The 14,907-nt window shown below is 34.9% G+C and overlaps 1 protein-coding gene and 1 long non-coding RNA gene across 7 annotated transcripts in view; one reads left to right on the forward strand and one right to left on the reverse strand.

The window, feature by feature from the left end:
• IMMP2L (inner mitochondrial membrane peptidase subunit 2) overlaps positions 1-14,907 on the forward strand; it is an 847,197-nt gene that overhangs the window by 296,387 nt on the left and 535,903 nt on the right. The window lies entirely within an intron of this gene.
• Positions 6,417-14,907, reverse strand: part of LOC140608651 (uncharacterized) — a 52,733-nt gene continuing 44,242 nt past the window's right edge. Inside the window, exon 6 of the long non-coding RNA XR_012010614.1 lies at positions 6,417-6,684. This is a non-coding gene — a long non-coding RNA (uncharacterized lncRNA). The remainder of the gene's footprint in view (positions 6,685-14,907) is intronic.

A 14,907-nucleotide genomic window follows, 5' to 3' on the forward strand; every position in this document is an offset into this window, starting at 1 on the left:
TTTTATGAAAAGTGTGTGAAATTTCACAGTTGGAAAATGGTACCATTTTTAATTGGCATAAAATAGATCTTGTTGAAATTAGTGCTTAGGAGGTTGAATGCTGGCTTTGAGGTCTGATCATATTGAATGCTATACCTACTAAAATTCATTTATGTAAGAAAAAGAAATAAGGGAGATGATTTCAGGGAAGCTAGTTAGTATTTATTCAAACCCAAAGCTTGGATAGCAAATTGATTACAGGACAGTGTTGAATTTAATGTGGATTTGAACCAGCCATTGAAGTTCCAATTGACAGGGACCTGGAATCAGTCCAAATTTGCATATGAGGAAGATGTTCTGAGGTGGAGACACTAGAAAGCCTGCTGCTCTTTGGGTGTAGTGAGCAGAAGCCTTATTCGACCTCTTCAGCTAGGTGGGGGACATCTTGATCTTCTCTGCCTTTCTGCTCCAGTCGTGAAAGTGACAATTATTACAATTATGGCAAGTACATTACATGTATTCCCATTTAGTTCTAAGAATAATTCTGAAAGATGGTTGTTCCTATGCTTATTTTTACAGATGTGAACATTAAGTTTCAAAGAATTTAGCGAATTTAATCAGGGTTGGTCAGCTAATAAGTGAATTTGGACTCAAACTAGGTCTTTCTGATTACAAAACCTTGACTTTTCCATTCATTGCATGGTAGTACAAATGACCTCTACCTCCCTCCCTCCCCTTGCCCCCCCGCCAAATTAGAATAATTCTTCTATGCAATGTTGTCTATCTTGGGTCAGCTTTCAGTTCAGCTTATGTCAAAAAAGCTATTTTCCACATGGATATTTTACCTTTGAAGAAGTATTTTATTACTCTAAAACCCATCTTCTAGATCATTTGGGGTGAGGGCTTAAAAGAGAGGCAGCTGCTGAAATTATTTTCCTAGACTGATGCTGGGATCTACCCCTGTCCTGTTTTATCCATCTCTAGAAGCATTCATTTGATGTTTTTACCCCTTTCCAGTCTTCCTGGTGTTTTATAATAAGAATCATTTGTTGAATGTTTGGTATATGTAAGATTCTGATATATTTGTAGTATGGTTAACAAATCACAGAAGGAAGACAAAGGAAGAAGAAGGAAGAAGGAAGAAAGAAGAAAGAAATTTACTGGTTTGGGATATTCAACATATCAGAGACAGAAGTAGCTGATTTAGGACCTGTCTTTGCAGTTCAGTTCTGGTGTCTGTGTTGCTTTCACATCCTGCTGAGTTCTCTACAGATGATGGCTTTGAAGTTCACAAAAAACTAAGTGATTTTTTTCTTTCTTTTTCTTAAAATCCTTTCACTCCCACTCCCCAACATGAGTTAATATGGTAAATTACTTATGAAAATATATGCACTTTTGTGGGATTTGTTAACTCTTGTTATTGATGTTTTGTTTGATGAATTCTTTAAGTTGAAGATTCTTCCTCCCATTTTAAACTGTTTCTGCTATTGTAGATATAAATATACCAGTGACACTTTTATATGCTCAGTTTTCTCTAAGGTTCGTAAGAAGGATAATTATGTTGAAGTGTCACATGTAAATTCATGTTACTTGTCTGCACTTACAATTGTGAAGAAAACAGTTGTAGAAATACTAGACATGTATTCATTCCTTCCATATTTATTGAACATTTCTTTTTTTTTCTTTTTTCTTCTGTATTATGTATGATTGAATCTTTGTGAAAGTGATTGTGTTTAGTAGGAGTTTTTATTTGTAAGAAGTTTTTTTTCTTTTCCTATTTTCCATTTTGAATGTTCTTAAGATTCAAATCAACTTCCTGGATAGCATTCCAAAATTGAGCAGTATTCCTCATAGAAACAATCATTATACTTGACAGATCATGTGATATTCCTTGAGAATTTCTCAGAGGAGTATTTCAAAATGTCTTCACTTATAGAACTTTTTAAATAAACATTATAATACATATTTATTTGTGTTTCTCTAACTTTATTTTACTCATTTACTCAGTCATCATTCATTTTCAGTAAATAAATACTTACCAAGCCCGTAACTTATGTGTTGCTCTTCGTAGATAAACGAGACATGAATATTTTCTCTTGTGAGGTTTACACTGTCTTCTTTGTTGGGGAAGACAGGTTAAACAAATAAACATCTAAACAACTTAGTAAATAAGATGACAACTGGTGCGAGGAAAAGAATAGCATGCCAGCAACCCACTAGAATGAAGAAGAAGGGCAACTTCACTGGGTGAATTTCCTTGGGGGAGGATCTGATGGGAGGGGTGTGTTGTGTAGCTTGGTAGAGACTTAGGAGTACACCTATGTAAATAAACTGAGGAGGGAAAGAGCTAGGCATTTCTGAAGGATCAAAGAAGACCTGTGCAGCTCTTTTTTTTTTTTTTTTTTTAAGATTTTATTTATTTATTTATTTATTTATTTATTTATTTATTTATTTATTTATGATAGACATAGAGAGAGAGAGAGGCAGAGACACAGGCAGAAGGAGAAACAGGCTCCATGCCGGGAGCCTGACACGGGACTCGATCCCGGGGCTCCAGGATCGGACCCTGGGCCAAAGGCAGGCACCAAACCGCTGAGCCACCCAGAGATCCCCGACCTGTGCAGCTCTTAAGAGTGAAGGCCAAAGTTGTGCCAGAGTTGCAATTTAATGATTTCCATTTCCAAGTAAGAAGTGGAGTTGTGTAAGCATTCATGTACTGATTTTAGGAGCAGTAGTTATATGATGGTGTAAAGATCAAAATGATTTAACTGTTTGGAAGATGGAGACATGTGTTACATCTGCATAACTGGTTAAAATAGGTAAGTTATTGGTTAATGATAACCTCACACCTTAATTTTTTTTCATTGCTTTAAGTCAAAGGAATAAACAGTGCACTAAAATATTGCGAGTTGAACTTAGATGTAAAATATATGACTATTTCATACCTTTTTCTTAGTTTATATATCTCAAGCACCATTTTCTGTTAGGCTATATTTTCTTTAAAAAATGGTATTTTTGCTATCCTGCTATACTCTTTGATTGCTCTGCTAGATTTCTTGTCTGAGCTCCAGTTAGACCTCTAATTATCTGCCTAACATCTTCACTTGGATATCTCAGAGCCACCTCAAATTCATCATGCTCCAGAACGAACCAGGTTCTCTTCCAGTGTTCTCTCTCTCAGTGAATGACATCACAACACATCTAGTGGAATAAACACCATATCTCAAATTTATCCTTGAAACATCTTGCTACCCCTTTCCTCATATTTCTTCAACCACAGAGTTCTCTCATCTGATTTTCATCCATTCCTGTCTGTGTCTAGTGACAATATCTGTGTCCAGTACTACTGTACTCATTGATTAGCCTGTCTCTCCTCATCTCATCCAGTCAACTTCACATAACCTTTTGCCCCTCAGCATTCAGAGATCTTTTGAAAATTCAAACTTACTATCATGTGAAAAACCTTCATTGTCTGAAGACCAAAATTATTCATGTGATGTCTGTTCCCTGCCTACCTCTCCAGAGTCATCCCCCCCCATTTTCATGTAATGTTCAAATTAAGATAATACTTGCAAAAAATCTAAGTTGTAAAGAACAGTAAAAAACTGAACAATCATGAATCTGCACCCCATCCTAAGAATCACATCTCCATGTGTGTACTTCTTCATTCTCATCCCTCTGTCTCCTTGATGAGAAGTAACCACTGTCCTAAAGGTTGTGTTTTAACAAATCTTTGCTTAAAAAAACAAAACAAGAACAACAAAACTGTTATCAGAGAGGGAAAAGGAAAGGAAGAGATCAGTTTCCCTTACTATGTAGGGATTTCCCTTACCAGCACTGCCACTGAAACTTTGTTAAGACTGGATCTGCTTGTAGACCATCGAAGATCTCCCCCAGAGTCTTGGTCTGCTATGTGATCTGAGGGGAAAGTCTTTTTCAGATTCATCTGTTCAGTTCATTGTCTACATTCCAGGTTCACTGTCTAATTATTTTTGCACCGGGATTATCTCTTGCTTTTTTCCTCCTCCTATCGCCTTCTCATCATAGGGATTCTGTGTATTTTATTATTTTTTTCAGATCTCACCCCCTCCCTGTAAACTTTCCCTCATTGTTTGGCTCTCAACTCAAGCATCTCTTTTTCAAAGAAGGCTTTCCTTATCCACTCTTCCTCTGGTAACCAAGTCTAAGACAGTTTTCTGTGTCACAGATACTCCTAGCTCTGTTTCCTTTGTTTAGATGGTATTTCATTCCATACTCGATAGTGTGTTTGATTACTGTCTTCTTCTTTCACACCTCCTCACTAAACTATGATGTATTGTAGCATCGTAATATATATAAGGATGGGCACAGAGCCTGACACCTGTGTTGGGTGATAAATATTTGATGGGGAAAAAAAAGAGTGAATGTATGAATGAAGAAGTGTAATACTACCTCAGCCTCAAGTGTCCTATAAAACAGAGCTAGCTTTGTCCTGCATTTATCTTCTTTCAAGATAAACTATGAAGTTTACTTATTTAAAGTTCTTGAAATTACATGTTTATGAATATATAAACACTATCATCAAAATTATCTTAAAGATAAGAATAAAATAAATATTTCACCTTGTTCATCTTCCTTCACTATTTCTTCCTTTTTAAATCTCTTTATTCCTCATATCCCTATGTGATTTAGAGTATGAAGGACCTTGCTAATTTTGAGTTGATACCAGATTGCCGGAGGTACTTATGAGGTAAAGAAACGAATTATTTACAATACAAGAGGCAGTCCTTCACAGTTATTAAGTTGGTTGTAGAAATGATCTAGAGAGGAAGAACACTGAGCACTAACTAACCCATTTTCATGATTAAAACAAATGCCTTAGGCACACATTTCTTTTTCTATGCCATCAAAACAAATAAAGACCCTGGCATCCCACAACCTATTACTGTTTCTTTTCTATTTGGTGAAGTCCAAAGACATGTTCTGTGGTTGTGGTTAGAAATTTATGGAAACTTACAAAGCCTTGTTGTTCCATAAAGCTCAAAATAAACCATATGCTAGCCTATCCCACACTGTCCAGAGTCCTTTTTGGAAGTATATCTAAGAGCTGAGAAAAATGTAACACAGATTTTTACCAAAGCTTACATAATTTTCAGTTCTTTACACTTAGGCTTTTTCTGAGCATTTCTCAAATGTGACATTTCCCACATATTTAGACATAGTGAATTTAAAAAAAATTCTTCTAATTGAACCTTATCAAACATTTGCCTTTGAAATGGAAAAGCCTAGTATACACTAACAGTATGGACTATTTTATTTATTTATTCATGAGAATGAGTGGGAGGGAGAAGGAGACAGAGAATCTGCAGACCCCACGCTGAGCACAGAGCGGGAGGTAGGGCTCCATCCCACGCCTGTGAGATCATCACCTGAGTGGAAACCAAGAGTCTGACGCTTAACAGAGTGACCCGTTCAGGGCAGCCCTGGACTACTTTGATATATACAGTATTTCCTTTTGTCTTACAGTCAAACACTCTGTAAATTCTTCAGTAAATCCAATTTTATCCATGATTGAGGTCGCTCTCAATGATAAATTAAGTGCTTAAGTGATACATATTAACTTAAAAAGATGGAACAAGATGTTGAATGAGAGGTATAGGGCAGGGTGTGTGCGAACATTTGGAATAACTGTAGTGAATAATCAGTAGCCTTCCTATTAGAAATCAGGCATGATTTTGACACTAAGAAAAAGCAGTTTTCTTGATCACCTGATTGTAATTTTCATATCCAGAGCTGATAAAATCATAACTGGTAGATATGTATCACCACCCTAAACCATAGTTTAATAATGTTAGTATTTCTTTTCAAACAGAAATTAAGAATTATTTAAAGCAACAGTTTTTAAAAATAATTACAAAATGTGATTATTGAGAATTAATTAGTGTTGCCATTGGAGTATATGTGTCATCAATGTGGAGAGAAATTACTTTGTAATAAAGGTGATTAAGTAGAAGACCTCAAGGTTTATAAACTGTTAGTATGTTGGTAAATTGTTAGTATTTCAGATACATGACCAATCAGACATTATTAGTAGATGGTTAAGAGAGAAACTAGCAATGCTAGTGCTTATTTACTTCTTTTTTTGTACTTTAATGCTTCCTGATATGTCTTGGTCATTTTTGAGAGGTATAAATTGTTTTACCTTTGTTTTTACATGTATCTATTAATATTTTTGCAATATAGTTAAATACCTTTTACCTGAAATGGTCTTTGGTTAAATCTCTTCTTAAAATGGATATCTGTGGAGCACTTGGGTGGCTCGTTTGATTGAATGTCCAACTTTTAATTTCAGCTTAGGCCTTGATCTCAGGGTTGTGAGTTCAAGCTCTGCATTGGGCTCCATGTCCAGCATGGAGCCTACTTTAAATAAATAAATAGATCAATAGATATATGCTCAGGGTCTATATTTAAGTATAGTCTTCCTTGTGTAAATAATTATAGAATATTTATGCATTTTGGATATCGTTTCAGGGGTAAAAATGTCACCATTGATCAAGTTAGGAAATCTCACACAAAATTCACCAAATGTGTCCAATGTATGGTCAGTTTCTTGGGATGGATGCAAAGGAGAATTTCCACTTGTTCCCCCATCTTCTTGTATCTCTAGCACACAAGGGAGAGAGACGTTGAAGATGCCATTCAAACCAAAACTTGTCATGTTAGACTCTAACAAATATAAATAATGAGAAAACAGGTTAATAATAGAGAAAAAATTTCAAATATTCTAAAGTACTCAAAACGTTAGAATCACTAATCTGGATTAACATTAAACTGGACTACTGTGCAATGTATTTCTTTCTTGTAGCTGCTAGAATTTTGTTTATAAGAATGTTTTAGTGATAACATTTTGAATGTGAAAAGATGTATATTGACAATTATTTATACTGAGCATCAGATGTCTGTTGTATGCTTACAGTACTAGAAGTGGTTTATTCCTGGCTTATCTGGAATCATGAGAGAAGCTTTATTGAATGTTTTTAGTCAGTTTTTGTGTTTATAGGCACTGACTTTTTGTAGACAGGTCTATGCCTTGGGATTCCTTTTTTACCATTGTCCTGTGAGACTGGCAAGAAAAGTTTTAGGTAGATATAGTTTTGTACAGAACAGGTTTCTATGACTAGCATTCCCTCTTTGGTGCTATAAAAATAATGGACTCTTACAGTCTAAGCCCGAAAGAAAACAGGTAGACGTTCTATAATATATCCTACTTCCTTCTTTGCTTATTGATTTTTGGGAACGTGTGTTGTCTGGAGGCAGAAGTTTATGGTTTCCTAGAGTAATGATTTGGAGAGCAACTGAAATATAGAAAGAAGGACAGAGGCTCAACAAGCAACAGTCATGGAATAATGTAGAAATGCATTCTGGTCCAAATAGAGCACTGGTGAGTAGAAAATGGCATCATGGTTGTTTGTAAGGTAAAACCAGGTGGCATTGTGTGGGAAGTGCTGCTCTTCTGTGCCACCAATACCCAAGAAAGATGTCTGAAATCATTAAACACTGCTTGTTTACTTTACCCCTGCTCTTCCCATCCTTTTTTTTTTCCCGCCTCAGTATTTTCTGTATGTTCAATCTCCCTCTCATCCATGATCTCTTTATCTTATTCTTTCCCATTTCATTAGAAATCTCAATCTACCAGTCATCTTCCCCTTTCTAATGACATTTCCGGTCTTTTCCTTTCCACTGATTATTAACTTGACCTATAAACTTGCTCACAGTATTGCTATATTATTTCTTTATCCCATCATAGTATTGCTATATTATTTCCATTTCCTTACAGCCAGTTTTCTAGAAGAATGTTACAATGTTATAGACTCAAAAATTTTATAGCTGATAATATCCTTTCTGAAAAATGAACCAAGCATCATAACTGAAATTTATTTATTTGTTTTTGTTGGCAGAGTTAAAATTTCTTCTTTCACATTTCATTCACTCCACATTTAGCTTTAATTAGGTTGATATAAAATGAAATTGTACATTAACCTTCTCATTACATGAGAGTCAAATGGATCATCGCTTACCAGAAATTTAAAGAGCAGCATTGATCAAACAATTGGATGACTCTTTACTGGCTATCTGATGCTGGATTCCCTAGAAGCAGATTCTAACATAAGGATTTATTTGAAAATAATTTATTAAAGTGAGAAATCAGTTAGAGGTGACAAACAGGAAGGATAGGGTAGGGAAAGGGAAGAAGAGGTTTAATTTTCAGCACAGTGTCTCCAATGGTAGTTTCCATTTAAACTTTCATGGGAGCTCTGTAGTATGAATTATGCCTCTGTTCCAACCCAAGTTAAATGAGCTGGATGTTCATTCTTGTGTGCTTGTCAACCATTGATTAGGAATCACAGGATTGGAGGGTGAAGGAGGTGAGGGAAGAACACTTGCAGGTGCTAAGAACTGTGTGATGGAAATGAGTACTTTCCTTTCCTTTCCTTTCCTTTCCTTCCTTTCCTTTCCTTTCCTTTCCTTTCCTTTCCTTTCCTTTCCTTTCCTTTCCTTTCCTTTCCTTTCCTTTCCTTTCCTTTCCTTTCCTTTCCTTTCCTTTCCTTTCCTTTCCTTTCCTTTCCTTTCCTTTCCTTTCCTTTCCTTTCCTTTCCTTTCCTTTCCTTTCCTTTCCTTTCCTTTCCTTTCCTTTCCTTTCCTTTCCTTTCCTTTCCTTTCCTTTCCTTTCCTTTCCTTTCCTTTCCTTTCCTTTCCTTTCCTTTCCTTTCCTTTCCTTTCCTTTCCTTTCCTTTCCTTTCCTTTCCTTTCCTTTCCTTTCCTTTCCTTTCCTTTCCTCTCTGCTACTTTACTCTGCTATTCTACATTGCATTCCTAAATTTATTTTAAAAATTTGTTCATTTATTTGTTTTTGGTTATAGCCAACTTCACTGATTAGTGAAGGGAAGAATATTTTAATAGCACTCTTGGATAGTTATGGGCATTTTTTTTGATACTACACTAAAAATCATCAAATGGCATTTTTTTAAAAGATTAGTTCCAATGTGGAATCTGAAATCATGTTGATGAACTTTTGGTTTTCTTGCTCTAAAATCCATTGATCTGTCTTATACTTTGAATGCATATTTAACCCAGATATAATATTGTAACATCATGCATTGGTCATTTGGAAAATATTGATTTCCTGAGTTTTGTAGATACTCCAAATGTGGATACATTTCATCATACAGTATAAACAAATCCCATTTCTTGATATCACCAACTGATTTCATTAGAGATTGTAACTGGAACCTGTTTTGCTCACGTAGGTCATTATAAGCTTTTCAAACTTCTAATTTTTACTTGAAAGCTTTAATGTTGTTGTTGGCATTGAACACCATTGGTGAATACAGATTCACTTCATTTTAGCAAAAATGTCTGCCAAAAGCCCAAGTTTGAATATTTGCAGTCTGTCAATTGTCCCTTCAAGTAAAATTGCTGTTCCATGAAAAAAAGTGGCTAGTTCAGCCTGCAACTAAAACAAGCACACAGGTGCTACTCCTTAAAACAACCCTTTGTAGTTTATATGGAGCCAGTACTTTCTTTGTATTTACCTTTTCACTACACAGAATGAAACAATGCATTGAACTAAAAAGTTGAGATGTAACAGAATTAAAAAAAATTTAACTACTTTATCACTGATGTTCTTGAATTAAACTGATTGTGTTTGTTGCTTTGTTTCAATGCATGTGCATGGCAGTGAAGAGTACAATGATGACTAATACAGTTTGGTGCTGTGGCCCTGCTTTATGGTAAAGCAATAACAATTCTCCCATCAGTACTTTCATACCATCTGTGCAAATATCCATACCGCAAAAAAAGGGCGATTAGCATCTAAGTGTTGTTATGAAAATAATTTTGCCCTCACGGATTCCTGAAAGGTTCTCAGGGACCCTAGGGGTCCATGAGCTCACTTGAAGAACCACTGTTCTAAGGAAAGCAACAACTCTTGGCATACTTCATCTTGTAACTTCCTTCACCTAGTGTCTACTGTAATTTTTGCACACAAATTGCAATTGCTATTTAATTTAGTCCTTGAGCAATTTTGGGATAAAGTACTTTGGACAACTTTCTTCAACTTCTTTGAATAATCCTACTTTGAACAGAATTCCTTCTTAAACTATCATTAGTGGTTGTTTATGTTCTCATAGAAGTACTACTTTAACGGATATACTTACTCATGGACTAACCCCAGCTTGTTGAGGTTACTAGTTTAACTACTCTTATCTCTTTGTTTCTGAGAATTTTAAGGTATTTATTTTATAAGTATGTTTTTCAGTTCCAAAAGAATCAGATGGCAATCACATTTTGAGGTTTTTGAACGGTTTATCGTTCATGGAGCACTTCCACATGCATCATCTCTTTCCAGCACATGCCAGTCCTGAGAGATTGGCAGGACATTTGCCATTTTCTCCACATGAGTAATCCCAGGTTGAGAGAGGGGATGTGGGTTGCCTAAGGCCATGAGAAGTAAGTAGTAGAATAGAACTGAGATGCTGTTTTCTATCTCTTGCTTCCTTCACTGAAGAGCACGATTGCTTTTCTTGTAACAATTTAGAAGGCATTTCATACTCTTCGCCTTAGTCTAGGCAGCACATTTCTGTTATCATTTCCTATCACATGATGCCCACATAGGCTGTTGACTTAGATAAAAATACCGTACAACTGAAGGGATGGCAGCAACTCATAGGAGCTTTGGACTCAGTGAAGGCCTGATAGTGCTCAGAATTCTTCTGTAACCATGAAGGTTAATACCTTTTTAACCTTAATAAATATCAGCCAGCCCAGGTATGAAATTTTCAGCTGCAAGGAGAACTGCAGGAAACAATTTAAATAAACCCTACAGCTAATATGAAGCAAAACAATACAGAGAATGGAGATGTGCTGGGTAATTAAGCATGTTACAAAGTAAAGTTGACTGACTAATCTATAATCATATGCTGGGATTAATAATACAAAAGGCTAAAGTACATGGTGAGAATTAATGAAAAGGGGTTTTGAAGAGTTTATAATAGCAAGGAGTGTTTGCATATTGTAAAATTTAATTAAACATTAGTTTATTATATTTCTTTGTGGTAGTCCTTTTTGGCCAAGAGGATTGAATTGAGCTTCCTAGAGTTTTTAGTTTCATTAGAAATAAAAAAAATGATTTGTTAGATAATATTTTTGAAACACAACAAATGATAGAGAATAATGATAATAAATAGACATGTAGTCACTATCCAGTTTTATCATATTTTAACATTTTGCTGTATTTTCTGCCTTTCTTAAATAAAATATTTTAAGACAATTAGAGCTCTCTGTGTACCTCTCCTAGAGCTGTGCTGCTCACTCTGCAGAGTTGTTTATTATTCTGAATTTACTGTTCAGTGTTCAGAATGCTTGTTTTTCTATTTGGTACATATACTGATAAATATATGGTACATTTTCATGTTTTTTTTTCATTTTCATGTCTTAATACTTTATGATGTTTGGTAACATTTTGCAATAGTTTTTTCCCCTCAATGTTGCTTTTGAGTCTGCCCATATTAACATGTGTAGCTCTGACCTAGGTATCTAATGCATAGAGTTTGTTAATGACAATGCTGTAACTCATGTATACATTCTACTATTGATGGTAATTTAGACTGATTCTTACAGCAAGAATTGGAAGAAACATCTTTTTTTTTTTTTTCTTTTTTGGAAGAAACATCCTAACAGTCCTTCTTAGGTATACCTCTTTGGGCACATGGTAACATTTTGTCCAAATATTAATGTTGTCTGTTGTCTGTTAGTGTGTGTGTCTGTGTGTGTAAACTATAGTCTCCCCACCAGAACCATTTGAAAGTAGGTTGCATTGATCATGCCTCTTTACTTTGTAATACTTCACCACGTCTTTCCTAGGATCAGGAACATTCTGTCAGATAACCGCAATACAGTTAACAAAATCAGGACATTTAACATAGAAGTAATACTTTAACCTACAGTCCATCTTGCAGTGTTGTCTGTTGTCCCAATAATGTCCTTATAGGGGTTGTTGTTGTTGTTGCCCAGAGTGGGATGATGTGGGGTGATGTGGGATGACATGTTGTATTTAGCTGTCATGTCTCTTTAGATTTTTTTAGTCTAGAAAATTCTTCAGCCTTTCTTTGTCTTTTATGACATTGCCATTTCTAAAGAATCAAGGAGATTATTTTATTAACTGTTTTTCAATTTGTGTATCCAGTGTTTTCTCATGCTTAGATTCAGATTATGCATTTTTGGCTGAAATGAACATTAGTGATGATGTATCCTTGTAAGGAATTGTTCCTTATGGTTGACATTATTTGGATTCTTTGGTTAGAGAGTCATTCAGTTTTTCTACTGTATTTACTTTTATTCCTTTTGAAATTAATAGGTAATTTGTAGAGAAATACTTTGATAAGTTGTAAATACTCTGTTTATAATCAAACCATTCCCCCTTAGATTTAGCATCTGCTGATGATGATTGCCTGAATCACTTTTTACTATTCTATTTGCAAAAATGTGATTTTCTAACTTCATCATTCCTTTGTTCTTTTTTTTTAATTTATTTTTTATTGGTGTTCAATTTACTAACATACAGAATAACCCCCAGTGCCCGTCACCCATTCACTCCCACCACCCGCCCTTCTCCCCTTCCACCACCCCTAGTTCGTTTCCCAGAGTTAGCAGTCTTTACATTCTGTCTCCCTTTCTGATATTTCCCACACATTTCTTCTCCCTTCCCTTAAGTGCATCATTCTTTAGTAGATTCTGAAGAAATACTATGAGTGTGAATTCCTAGTCTAAAAAATAGAATCAGAATTTATTTTGTGAGAATTCTTTCCCTAATAGCCTTTTATTCACTTCTGAGAAGGAAAGTTAAACTGATATTCCCATTGCCTGAATCAATCTAAAATGACTCTAAGATCACTTATTTGTTTAAAATTTATACCTCATTTACTTCCATTAAGAATTTGAGGAAGCTTTTCAAACTAAACATGAAAAAAAACAGAACAAAGAAGGTAAGAAACACAATTAGGTTTCTGTTATATAGAACAGAAAATGTAGTGCTGTTTACTTATTACAGTTAAACATTGATTTCAGATCATAGAAAATTGGCAGCTAAGGAAAAAAGACAACCATATTTAATTAGGTGTGATTTTACTGTTTCATAAGAAGAGGTATCCTAGAAGAGCTTAATAAAAATGTCATCAGGAGGGCTAAATTTTGTTTTGAGCCAATTCTATTTATTTAAAATGATGCAGTGGCAAAAAAAAACCCAGCTCAAACCAGTGCAGACTAAATTTAGAATTTTTGGTTAAGGTTTAGGATCTGAGGTTCCATTTCCAGATATTCTGGTTCACCAGGTCCTGGGAAGGGCCTGAAAATTAGCATATTGAACATCACAGGTACTCTTTGCATCACACTTTGAGAAACAGTGCCTCAAATGGGAAAAAACAAAACAAAACAAAACAAAAAACAGTTGTGATTTATTGTAATTGGGTCAGTATTCCAGACTTTATAAAGAAACATTTAAAATTCTTTCTGTAGTCTGGTATTTAAAGTACAGTAACTTAGAAATTTGATATAAAAATAATTTGGGATAGTAAACAGCTAAAAAGCTAAACTGAACCATTGGAACATATATCAACAGTTGACTTAGTCAGCAACGTAGTCTTTTCCATTCTACCTAATGCCCCTATTTCATTAACTATTTTCAGAAACTCCTTAACTCTTTTAGTTTTAGTGGCTCCAATATAGATAACTTTTTAACTTGTATAGAACATTCTAAGTTATGGAATATCTGTTATGTCAACTTTTAAGCACGATCCTGTTTTTTTTTTTATTATTATTCATTATTTTGTATTAGAAAGGACAGGTCACTGAGTTCTCAGATTTATTACTCTTTTGCAATAACTGGGTTTAGCCAGAGGCCCAAATTTCAGAACTGCTCATAGGAAAGTAATTTCCACTGGTGTCATTGCTAACTAAGTGAGTGACTTTGACACATATAGCCCTGGCCTACAACTGGTCAGCCTGAAATAATTAATCAGAAACAACAACTATTTTAGTAACTGATTAAATTCCAATCTTATAGTTTATAAACTAGGTTAATTGGATATCTTTCAACAATGGAGACTTTCACAACTCCTGTTGGGTTAAATGAAAATATTTTAGATATCTAGCAGAATGTATAAGCCTTAGATATTTCTGTGATTTCTTTTAAGACTGTATAGGGGACATTTTATTTATGTTTCCTCTGATGTTGCAATGGAAACAACTGATAAAACTTCTGAAGATATGCTGGAAGTTTACCCCTTTGTTTCATTAAATGTAGCAAAGATAGCATATAACAACATACATAGGTTCATGTGTTCTTGATTTGCAGCTCTTTCAGGAGAAAGGCATTTATTTTCATAGGAAATGTGACATTTATAAGGATTGAGCAGCTTAAAGAGTGTGCACAGAAATTGGTAGGACTTGTAAAATGTTGGTTTACCAGGCCTGGTTGATGTCTGGGCAAGAAAATTTTAGTACAGGAGCAGAGACTTAGTTCCCAGCTTGGAACATTTGTTTATGTTTGGGTATTTATTTATAAGACCATAGATGTCAGGCTAAACCAGTTTCACATGAGGAAAGGTCGGTTAAAGGGAGAAAATTTTTATTGTTGTGTTTATGTTTCAAATTTTCTGTCTACCATACAGTCCTTTGAGTTTTACTGCTTATTAAAGTACAAGCATTTCTTTAGCTCACTATTTGCAAAAGAAAAGTGAAAGGAGAAATGCTGTTGCTTCTGAGCATTCTAAGCATCCTACTCCCCTCAACCACCCCAAAAGAGATATTGAAGATATCAATTAATAATAGAGATCTAAGCATTCCAAAACCACTCAATTTAATTTTATATCAAATATGTGATTCCTAGAATAT

Source organism: Canis lupus, chromosome 18 (genome assembly GCF_048164855.1).
Source record: "Canis lupus baileyi chromosome 18, mCanLup2.hap1, whole genome shotgun sequence".
NCBI classification, from domain to species: domain Eukaryota; kingdom Metazoa; phylum Chordata; class Mammalia; order Carnivora; family Canidae; genus Canis; species Canis lupus.